The sequence below is a fragment of the Nematolebias whitei genome, chromosome 4 (genome assembly GCF_014905685.2).
Source record: "Nematolebias whitei isolate Nwh7 chromosome 4, NemWhi1, whole genome shotgun sequence".
Taxonomy (NCBI): Eukaryota; Metazoa; Chordata; class Actinopteri; order Cyprinodontiformes; family Rivulidae; genus Nematolebias; species Nematolebias whitei.
In genome coordinates, this window is record NC_056501.1 from 49,692,941 (window position 1) to 49,704,652 (window position 11,712).

Genomic DNA, 11,712 nt, shown 5'->3' on the forward strand with positions numbered 1-11,712 from the left:
ACAAGGCGGGGTTTGCATTAGATAACTGTATATTTAAAAATTGTTGGCGATCATAAACAAGCAGTGAGTTGATGTCACCAAGGAAAGATGACAAAAACAGAAAAAAAAAACGATCAAAGCAGACAGAGGTGAACAGCAAGCCACCAGCACCGGCACCATCTTCCCGGAAGTCAGTCCTCAGATTGAAGAAGTTCTTCAGATGAAGGACGAAACGTCTCAGCAATATAAGAAACCATCCACATGACCAATCTGAACATTGTTGGATTTATACCTGGATTAATGAGCATGAACATTGGTTGGAGATTAGGTTTAGGACTCGGGTGTGAATTGAGGGTGAGTTAGGTTTAGGGTTATGTATGGTAATGGTTAGGGTTCGGTTTAGGGTAAGGGTGAGGTTTAGGCTATACAAATTAATGAAAAATGAATGGAAGTCAATGCAAAGTCCCCATAAATTCAATTAAATTCAGTGCAATTCAGTTTTCAATTCAGTATATTTATATAGAACCAAGTTACAACAGAAGTTGTCTCAGGGCACTGAGCATAAACATTCATAGCCTATATATAAAAAATAAGTTAACACTGTTTATCTGAGGAGCAGACTGCTTTGAATTTAACTCCATCACAGAACTTTCATCTTGAACAAGCATGAAGGCGACAGTGGAAAGGAAAAACTCCTTCATGAGGAAGAAACCTGTAGCAGAACCAGGCTCAGGACAAGCGGCCATCTGCTTCGACCAGCTGGGTTTGGTAGGAACAAATACAAAATGGCAGGTCAAGAATCACATTTTAAGATAGAAATAGTATCAAATAAAAACTATTCAATTTTAACAATTCATTTAAGGAAATGAGGTCAATTTGTCCTCCAGTAGTCTAAGCCTATGGCAGAATAACAAGCCAATCCTAACTATAGGATTTATAAAAAAGGAAAGTCTTAATCCCAGTCTTAAAACTGGACAATGTGTCAGCCTCACGGACAGAAACTGGAAGTTGGTTTCACCAGAGAGGAGCCTGATAACTGAAAGATCTTCCTCCCATTCTGCTTTTGGAAACCCTAGGAACTGCAAGTAAGCCTGCAGTCTGAAGCCCCCAGTATACTCCCCACGTACGTACGCGTGTCCTGTACGCAGAGGGTTCAGACTTCGTACTCCAGCATACACCCCGAGCAGCTGCAGTGCAGCTTCACAGACAAGGGGTGTTTTCGTTCGGGACAAATTGAGGTCGCCGATTGGTCATTTGCTGACACGCCTACTGGATTGATTGACAGGTTGGGGGAAAAAAAAACGAGCGCTGGCAGCCTCAGCCACAGCGGTGTTCTGTGGTTATATGTTGTTAATAAAAAGATCTTAAAAAAAACAAAAAAAAACAGGGAGCGCTGGCTCTACAGCCCACACATCAGACCAGCCCACCAGGAAATCTCCAGACCCTCCCACAGCCACGCTGGACCTGAGTTTAATTCGCTCGTGACAAATTCCTCCATTTCTCACCATTTCAGTCATGGCATCAGCGGAGGAGGAAGAGCTTGGCAAAAGAAATGGCCAGATCAGGGATGAAGAAGGGGAATTTTATACATTGGTGTCATGTACAAAACAGTCCGTCGCCGGGCAGTTTATTGTGCGACATCACGTGCGCGTACGCGGTCGTAAAAATTGAGCTTTGCACGGACATGCCCTGGGGGGTACGTTTGTACCTCTGCGTACGTACGTGCATACCTCTGCATATGGACGTACGCGGCAGTATACTGGGGGCTTGAGAGTGAAGTGCTCTGTTAGGAAAATATGGAACAATAAAATATTTCAAATAAGATGGAGCCAGGTTGTTGAGAGCTTTGTAGGTTAGAAGTAAGATTTTGAATTCTATTCTGGATTTGACAGTGAGCCAATGGAGAGAAGCTAAAACTGGAGAGATATGATCTCTCCCACTAACTCCAGTTAAGACTCTGGCAGCAGCATTTTGGATCAACTGAAGATTTTTTTTATAGAAGTATGTGTTCATCCAGATAAAGATAAAGGTAAAGATAATAAGACAAACCTGTCAAAGTCAAAGTTTTTTTATTTGTCATACGCACCACATGTGGTATATGTGGTGGAACAAAATTGTGTACACAGGGTCCCAGTTACATCCAACAAAGGTATAAAATGTAAAAGAAAAGCAGTAATAAGATCTTAGATATGAAGTAAGAAAAATGGTAAACTAAAAATATGCTAAACACTAGTAGTGCTAAAACAATATCCCGAACAACAGCACAAACATGAGTCTGCGTGAGCAGATGAGTAAGAATGAACACAGTAGCATGAAACAAATCAGCAGCATGAGATCAGCGGTATGGATAGTCAAACCTCTGTGTGTGTGTTTGTTTGTTTATTTGCCATAAAATAAATTCTAGAGCTAAACTGAATATTTGTTCAGAAGAATGAGACTTTCTTGATGTGTTTGATCTGACAACAGTCATTAGGAAGTTAAAGATTTGCTAATAATTAAGTTGAAAATTTTGCTTTTCATAATATTTGTTTCCAACATCATTCTTTTTGTGTTTCATGAGCAGGTAGAAGTGTTGATGACCCCTCCTCGAATTGAACATGTAAGGACCGAACCGACCAGGGTCATCTTTGGAGAAAACTTCCAGGTAATCTAACTATACTGGTATCTGCAAAATTGGCCCCCAGTCACTGATTAAGGACAGTATTTTGTGTCAAACTAAATATCAGCCCACCACTGGCTTTTGTCTCTTTTATTTATAAACATGATTTACCTAAGGGCATTACGGTGGCGCAACTGGTAGAGCTGCTGCCTCTCAGCGCGCAGGTCCCTGGTTCAAATCCCGGTCTGAGGGCCTTTCTTTGTGGAGTTTGCATGTTCTCTCCGTGCATGCGTGGGTTTTCTCCGGGTACTCCGGTTTCCTCCCACAGACCAAAAACATGCATGTTAGGCTGATTGGTAACTCTAAATTGTCTCTAGTTGTGAGTGATAGTGAATGTTGTTTGTCTCGTTTGTCTCTACGTGGCCCTGTGATGGACTGGAGACCTGTCCAGGGTGTACCCCACCCCTTGCACAATTACTGCCAGACATGGGCACCGGCAACCCCCGTGACCCAAAAAGGAAGAAGCGGGTAAAAGATAATGGATGGATGGATGATTTACCTAATTCACTTCAAACCTAAATGTATCCTGATGCATGCTCAATAATCCAGGTAGATAAATCTAACAAGGTTGAGTCAGGACTTCTGGAAGGATTATTATTTGTTTAAATGTTCCATCTTTTATCAAACAGACTTCATTGGTCTGAAGAGTTGCAGATTTATCTACCTGGATTATTTAGCATGCATTAACACATTTTGAATCACTTTGGCCGTGATCTTCTCAAACTACAGTAGTTTGAGAGTTTGAGCAAACAGCACAGAAGAGGGCAGATTAGAGGAACCACCTGAGATTCAACCTCCAATGCAAACAGAGTGGAAACTTTCCCAAGAGCTGCAACACAAACCTTCTGTCAGCGGACACTGGCCAAGCAAGATCCTTCAAAAGGCACAGACCCAGCTACTGAATGAACATATGAGACTGACCAATTTTACCATTGAGGCTTTGGAGGCCAAAGAAGAGCACATCCAACAAAAATTAAAAACATGCTTGGCACATCATGTCAAGTCCAAGACCCAGCAACCATATAAATATTTACTGGCAACTTGTAAAGCCCGCCTCAATCCTAATAACAACACACTCATTGGCAGACAACACACCAGAAGACAGTCACTGTCTAGGGAGACAGAACAGTGTGTGAAGAATATGTCCCACAGACAACTCACCTAGCTGGAGACAGAGATTCTTGCCAAGAAACTGAACTTTGCGGTTGTGCCAAGAAGAATTCCTTTGGTGGAGATGATCACAGACACAGAATCCATCGATGTTTAAAAGAAGTGATATGTACCTGTGAATTTTCCTCATGTATGTTTTTTGTTTTTTTGTTTTTTTTTTTGGGGGGGGGGGGTAATTTTTTTTCTATATTTCTGTTAATTGCCCAAATAAGTTTGAAAACTAAAAAATAAAAATATATAACATAATATGGAGGGCAGTATTATAGGCAGAAACATGGATGTGCTATGGGGTCCCCAGTTTTTCCTATTGTTGCAAACCTGTGCATGGAAGAGGTTGAAAAGAGAGCCTTGGCGTCCTTTTCAGAGACACCACCAAGTCATTTTTTTCAGGTATGTAAAGTGTTATGTATTGTCATCAGTGTATGTTCCCATACAAGGAAGAAATTTGTGCTCTGCATTTAACCCACCACATTTGAGATTGTCCCAGGTGGAACAGTGGGCAGTTATGCAAGTGCCCGGGGAAGGTGGTTCATCCAGGGTGAGACTCAGCCATTGCACTGCGGTTGTGATGACCCCTGCAAATTTCCCAAAATGTGGAAATCGCAAATGCGTAATTTCTGGTAGTTGAGGATGATGATGGCACCTGGATTAAAATCAAATCTCAGCAAGTCCAAGATGTCATTGATCACATCTGCTCTGTGGATAAATATATCAAGTTCACAGGAGAAGAGGTCAAATATGGCAGGTTGGCTTTCTTGGACTGTGAGGTCTTAGTCTATGATGGAGGACTTTTTGAAGCTGATGTGTACAGCAAACCCACCCACATGCAGTTTGATTCCCATCATCGGGTGGAGCATAAGTTAGGAGTCATCAGGACTCTTTATCACAAAGTGGACAGCATCCTCACTAACTCAGGGGCCAGAGAGAGGAAGAAATCCCACACAAGACAGGCTCTAGAGCAATGTGGATAACATAACTGAGCCTTCCTGAAAGCAGACAAGACACCCAAACAGGACTCCAGCCAGCCATCTAGTGAAAAGGAGGAACCCAGACCTAGACCAGTGGTCCTTCTGTATGTTGCTGAAGTTTCAGAAAAACAGACGTTTCTTTTCTAAACACATCCCAGTGGCTTTCAAATTCCAAGATATTTTATGATAAAGACTGGTTCATCCCAAAGATATGGTCCCCTGGCACAGTCAGAGTAATATTTGTATGCTATACATTGGGGAAACAAAATAGCCACTGGCCAAAAGGATGGCCCAGCAAAGAAGAGCAACATCATCAGGCCAGGACTCTGCGGTCTACACTTATATGCAGGTCAGTGGTCACCCTTTCAGGGACGAAGATGTGCACATCCTTGACAGAGAGAAACATAGGTTTGAGAGAGGAGTAAAGGAAACCATCTTTATGAAGAGAACTTGTCCATGGCTAAACAGGGGTGGGGGCCTCTGTGTTCAACTGCCACCCTATTACAGTGCTGTTCTTACTAGTATCACTCAGCCCTGTGTGAATAATAAGTGGCCATCAGGGCAATAATGACCAATCATTAGGCTGATGGTCCTCCTTTTGCATGTGAACAACCAGCTGGCTGTCACCAGCAAACTGGCTGATCCACTATGAGATGGTCCTGCTTATAAGACAGAGCTGAATTCAGCTCCTCAGACTTTGGATAAAAGATGAAACATTTCGACAAATAATTTTTTTCCAGAGAACATGGCTCTACCTTGTTATATTACAACCTAAAAGGTAAACTTTGTAAATTTTTGCACAAAAATCATGGTTTCACTTGTTTTCTGTTTTATTCACCCAGGTGGACTGTGTTACAAGTGGTCTACCCAATCCAGAAATTTTCTGGAGCCTTCCAGATGGAACATTAGTCAACAATGGTCTTCAGTCTGATGACAGCGGCCTTCGCAATCGCCGCTATGTCATGCTTGGGAATGGAACTTTACGTCTTCAACAGATAAGCAAAAGGGATGAGGGGGACTACACCTGTCATGCTAAGAACAAGCTGGGCAAAGATGAGAGAAAGATACATGTCAAAATGGTACCAAGTGCCCCAAAAATTGGACTCAAATCTCTGTCACTGGTAACCGTTAAGTTGAGAGAATCAGTAAAACTTAGCTGTCAGGCAGACGGTGCGCCTAAACCAATAATTACTTGGATCTCACCACAAACAGATTTGATACCAGTATCGTCAGACAAATATAGAATTATGGATGATGGGACATTAGTTGTGAATGAGGTGACCCTGACTGATGAAGGGAAATATACATGTGTGGCACAGAATTCTGCTGGTAATGACATTAAAAACATAATAGTGGAAGTTGAACTTCAGGAACCCTGTGTAAAAGGAAAAAGTGCTACAAAGGTTTTGGCTGTTTCTTACCAAACAACCCTTTTGGATTGCAGAGTGGAGGGAAAACCTGAACCAAAGATCTGGTGGATTACTCCTTATGGTCACTCACTCACAACATCCTACTTTGGAGGTCGCTTCCAAGTCCACCAAAATGGAAGCTTACAACTGAGGGGAGTCAGGAAGACAGATGAAGGAAAATACAAGTGTCTAGCTAAAAATCATCTGGGTGAAACATCCCTTTCAGTTGAATTAGAAGTGGCATCATTAGCAGAGAAACCTAGTTTTGCTTTTCCCAATATTGAAATCTTACCAATTAAACAAGATGGTGTTGAATTGATCCTTGAATGCCCTGCTCGAGGCAAGCCAAACCCAGAGTTTTTGTGGGTTCTACCCAATGGAACAGTTTTACCACCTGGTCTTAGACTTCATCGTTTAACCCATCATTCTCATAATGGAACTCTGTGGATCTCTCAACCGGTTGCAACTGATAAGGGGATTTACAGATGCCTAGCGAAAAATGTGGCAGGCCAAGCAGAAAAACGTTATGCCCTGGAAACTGGCAGGAAGCCAGTCCTAAAAGGATTTACAGGTATGTCTTTGATTTTCAAAATTTACAAAGAAAATAAACTTCAGAATTAATTTTTGCATCTGTTCAAAAAAGTTAAAGTTCATTTAAAAAAAATGGTATTTTGTTTCCATATTTTTTTCATTCAGCACAATTCTTAAAAACAAACAAACAAAATTTCAATTCAATTCACTTCATTTATATAGCACCAAATCACAATAAAAGTCATCTCAGGGCACTGCATTGTTCAATCTTTCATCTAAACGTCACAACCAGCCTTTTAATTCTGACATTTAGAGATAAATTGTTGTATTCTCAATAGCTTGTTAACTGTTTCACTTCTACACCGTAAAATGTTTTCATCATCATTACTGAGAAGTCCTACCACTGCTGGGTCACCAGCAAATTTAATGACAATTTGTGCAGAATTTAGCAGCACAAGTATCAGCAGAATAATGAGCAAAGGTCTAACTAGAAATCCTTGAGGGACCCCTATAAGATAAGATAAGATAAGGTAGAACTTTATTGATCCCACAGGAAATTGTTATGCCAGAGATTCAGTACAAAGGAATATACACAAGGAATCACACAAGACATAAAAATAAAAAAAATTACAGAGAACAAAAAACATAACGGAGAATATCAAAAATTCCAGCAATTAAGATCTGAACAGGTCAGGTGCAGACATGTGTGAAATGTCTAATGTGCGAGATGTTTTAATGTGAAAAACATTAAAGTGTTTATTGTGGTGCAAGATTAATTTTATTATCCTATGTGTAGAAAGGGGAGGAGTTGAAAGGTTTGATAGCCACAGGGAGAAAGGACTTCCTGTGGCATTCTGTGGAGCACCTTGGTGGTCAGTCTATGACCGAAGGTGCTGCAGTAAGAGTCCAGTGTGTCATGCAGGAATGTGATGTGTTGTTCAGGATCTGGAGCAGTTTCCTCAGCATCCCCTGCTCAGACACCTCTGTCAGAGACTGCAGTTCCACACCCAGAACTGAACCAGCTCTCTTGATGAGTTTGTCTAATCTGTTGGCATCAGCTTTCTTCACCCCACTGCCCCAGCACACCACAGCATAGAAGAAGACGCTGGAGACCACCTAGTGGTAAAACATCTGCAGCATGGCCCTGCAGACATTAAAGGACCTGAGTCTCCTCAGAAGAAAAAGGCAACTCTGGTGTTAGCTGTCCAGTCAAGTTTATTGTCTAAGTAGACCCCCCAGGTACTTGTAGCAGTCCAGTGTCCACCTTAGTACCCTTGATGTAGATAGGGTTGGGGTGGGGGGGTGGGCTGATATCTTCTTCCTGTAGGCCACCTACAGCTCTTTAGTTTATCCATTGTTGAGTTGCAGGTGGTTGCTGCAGGTGGTTCTGTCCACACCACTCCACAAAGCTGTCCACCACACCTCTGTATTCAGCTTTCTGGTCACCAGTGATGCAGCCCACAATGGCAGAGTCATCCGAGAACTTCTGCAGATGCAGGATTGTGAGTTGTACCTGAAGTCCGAGGTGTAGAATGTGAACAGAAATGGTGAGAGGTCTGTCCCCTGAGGAGCCCCTATGCTGCTCAGTATGATGTCCGAGGTGGTGTTCTGCAGCCTCACATACTGTGGCCAAATTGTGAGGTAGTCTCTGATCCAAGTGACCAGCGAGTCATTCACCTGCATGTCCTGGAGCTTAATGCAGAGTAGAGCAGGTCTTATGGTGTTAAAAGCACTGGAAAAGTCAAAGAACATGACTCTACCTGCCCTGTCCAGGTTCGTGTAGGCTCTGTGCAGCAGGTAGATGATGGCGTCAACAACTCCGATGCATGACTGGTATGCAAACTGTAGGGGGTCCAGGTATGGTTCCACCACTGATCTGACGTGCTTCAAGACCAGACTCTCCAGCGACTTCATGGCATGTGACGTCAAGGCCACAGGTCTGTAGTCACTGTGTGAGTTTGTGTGGTTATTTTTCGGCACCAGGACCAGGCATGTTGTGTTCCACAAAGCAGGGACCACCCTCATGCACAGGCTCAGGTGAAAAATGTGCCAAAACCATCACACAGCTGAGTGGAACATCATTCAGGAGTTTAGGGCTTAATCCATTTGGACTTACAGACTTGCTTGGATGAAGGCGGCTGAGCTCCATCCTCACAGCCTCCCTGTTGATGGTGATTGGAGGCTCTGATGATGGAGGGGGAGGGGTGTTAGGTGAAGGTGTCTATGAAACTGTATGCTTCCTTCACATTAGTATACAGCAGATCCAGTGTTTTATTTCCCCCAGTTTTAAAGTCAACAAACTGTTTGAATTTGGGCAAGGTTGAGTTCATTGTGACATGATTAACATCACTAGAAATAGCCATGAAGGCATCAGGGTGCAGGGTTTTCTGCTCTGCATCCTCAATATTTCCTTCTTAGCTCTTGGGGGATTTCATGTTTTTGTCCAGAGACTCTGTTGTGTTGGAGACCGATCAGTTGTTCCCTGGTGTAAACAATAGCGCCCCGCATTCGTTCAGAAGGATGGGGAGTTGTCAGGATAAAAGTGATAAAAAGTACTCCAAACACAATTAAAAACAGGGCAAAAGTACCTAAAAAAGTTGCAGAGTTGCTCTTCCCACTGAAACCACACCATACAGTGCAAGCACGGTTTGAAAAAGGTAAAATAATAAAAGCGAATAAACAAAAATGGCAGAAACCCTGGCAGGGAGCCGCACTAAGCAGCACACATGCACTATACTGAGGTCTGTCAACACATATTGTCTGTTGTTGAACTGTCTCTCTGCACTTTTTAAAAAATGTGGGGTTTCTGGGTTTTGTCCCGTCTTGTCTGTTTCCTCATGTTTTCATTTACCCCTCAGTATTCCTCCTTCTTGTGTTCAGCCCTTGTCTCACTTGCGTTCAATTCCAATCACCACAGGTGTCTGTTATTTGTCCTCATTAGTGTGTGTATATATTCAGCTCCCTTGTGTCTTGTCATTTGTCTCCAGACTGTCCTTCTATGGTGTTATGATCTGTCTCCCATCCTGTCTCCTAACAAAATGAGTAAGCTGCCTTGCCAGCATTTTGATTTTGTTATTTGAAAATAAATAGAGGTTAAACTTTTTTCCTGGAGTCTCCTGTAGTCTTCCTGCACGTGGGTTCAGCACACTTGATGCCAGATTATGATAGAATTCAGAGACCAAATCGAGCCCAGCGCATTCGAGTTCCTGGCATGAGAGGCGAATTAAACTGCCCAAAAGGATAAGGAGATGAAAGAAAGAGAGGAGGCAAAACCTGTCATCCAGTGGGACGTTTTACGGACAGAAGGATCCAGACTGGCCCGGGGATGCAGACCTCGCAGTCCAGAGGTGGAGATCCTCCCATCAAAGCTTCGAGTGGAGGAGGAAGAGAGGAGGTGATCCAAATTCTGGGAATGTGTCTGGCCATTAAACCTGGGTGCTTTCCTCCACTGCCACCCTTCTCTCCACCACATCGCTACCTTTCCTCCACCTGGTCAGAGGAGGATCCCGAGCAAGTGGAAGAGTTCTGGTTTGCCTCTGATCCTGACTCATGGTGCCACCGTAAGAGGGGTGGACAGCAGAACCGAACCAGACCCGCTGACTCGCAGCCCCTGCCTCCACCTGTTTCTAACAAGACTCACCAGGAAGAGAGGGGGAGAGTTTTGCAGGTGGGGGTGGGGGGCAACTAAGCTCTCGCTTGCTGCGAGTCCAGCCAGCAAAACAGTCCAGCCCTTGCTGGCTGGAGGAACAGCTGAAACTGCCTTCCCAGGTAGACCTTCTGATCCCCACATCTGCAGATTTTCTGATCCCCACGTCTGCAGACCTTCTGGTCCCCACGGCTGGAGAGCCTCTGGTTCCCATGTCTACAGAGCTTCTCATCCCCCGTTTTTGCTGAGCTTTGGATCCATATGTCTGCTGCAGATTTTCTGGTTTCCACATCTGATAAAGGTCTTCTGGTCCCTACACCTGCTCCAGGTCCTCAGCTCCCATCACATATTCCTAGTCTACTTGTCCTACCTTCAGTTGCAGTCCAACCTCCTGACATGCTGACTTCTGACTAATCTACTGGCTTGCTTGTTAGAGACCCACCTCCTGGCTCACCGGTTACAGACCCACCCCTGGCTTGTCGGCTGCAGACCCATCTCCTGGCTCAATGGCTGCAGACCCACCTCCTGGCTTGTTGGCTGCGGACCCACATCCTGGCTCGTTGGCTGCAGACCCACCTCCTGGCTTGTTGGCTGTAGACCCACCTCCTGGCTCATTGGCTGCAGACCCACCTCCTGGCTTGTTGGCTACAGACCCACCTCCTGGCTCATCGGCTACTGACCCAGCTCCTGGGACTACACGTCACCTGCAAACTTCTGGGTCTCCATACCTAATGCAAATCTGCTGAACCCATCTCCTGACACAGACCTGCTGGGCCCATTTCCGGACGCAGACCTATGGACCTATATCCAAATGCAGAACTGCAAGGCCCATCTCCGGATACAGACCTGCTGGGCCCATCTCCAACCATCTCAACGGACTCACTACTGGCTGTCGTTCTCATCACTGGTCCGCCTGCCGAGGCTCTCATCGTTGGTCTGTCTGCTGAGGATCTCATTTCTGGTCCGCCTGCCGAGGCTCTCATTGCTTATCCACCTGTCGAGGCTCTCATCACTGGTTCGCCTGCCAAGGCTCTCTTCACTGATCAGCCTGCTGAGGTTTTAATTGCTGGTCTGCCTGCTGAGGCTCTAATCACTGCTCCGTCTGTCAAGACCCTCTTCACTGGTCCGCCTGTCAAGGCCTTCTTCACTGGTTCACTTCTCTTTTGCCTGAGTCAGAGAGGGTCCAGGTGTCCGATGCCTTTGCTCGAAAAGGGATGGTCTCCTGGCCACCCTCTAGAACCCGCGCCTGAAGACAGACGGACTCTTTGCAGCCCTCCTGAACTCTCATCGGATGGTGTCCAGGCCACCCTTATGGTTGTCTGCCTCATTGGGGATGGTTGCCAGGCTGCC

At 44.6% G+C, this 11,712-nt stretch overlaps 1 pseudogene; it reads left to right on the plus strand.

The window, feature by feature from the left end:
- Positions 1-4,315: 4,315 nt before the first annotated feature.
- Positions 4,316-4,456, plus strand: LOC119409194 (annotated as a pseudogene).
- Positions 4,457-11,712: the final 7,256 nt, after the last annotated feature.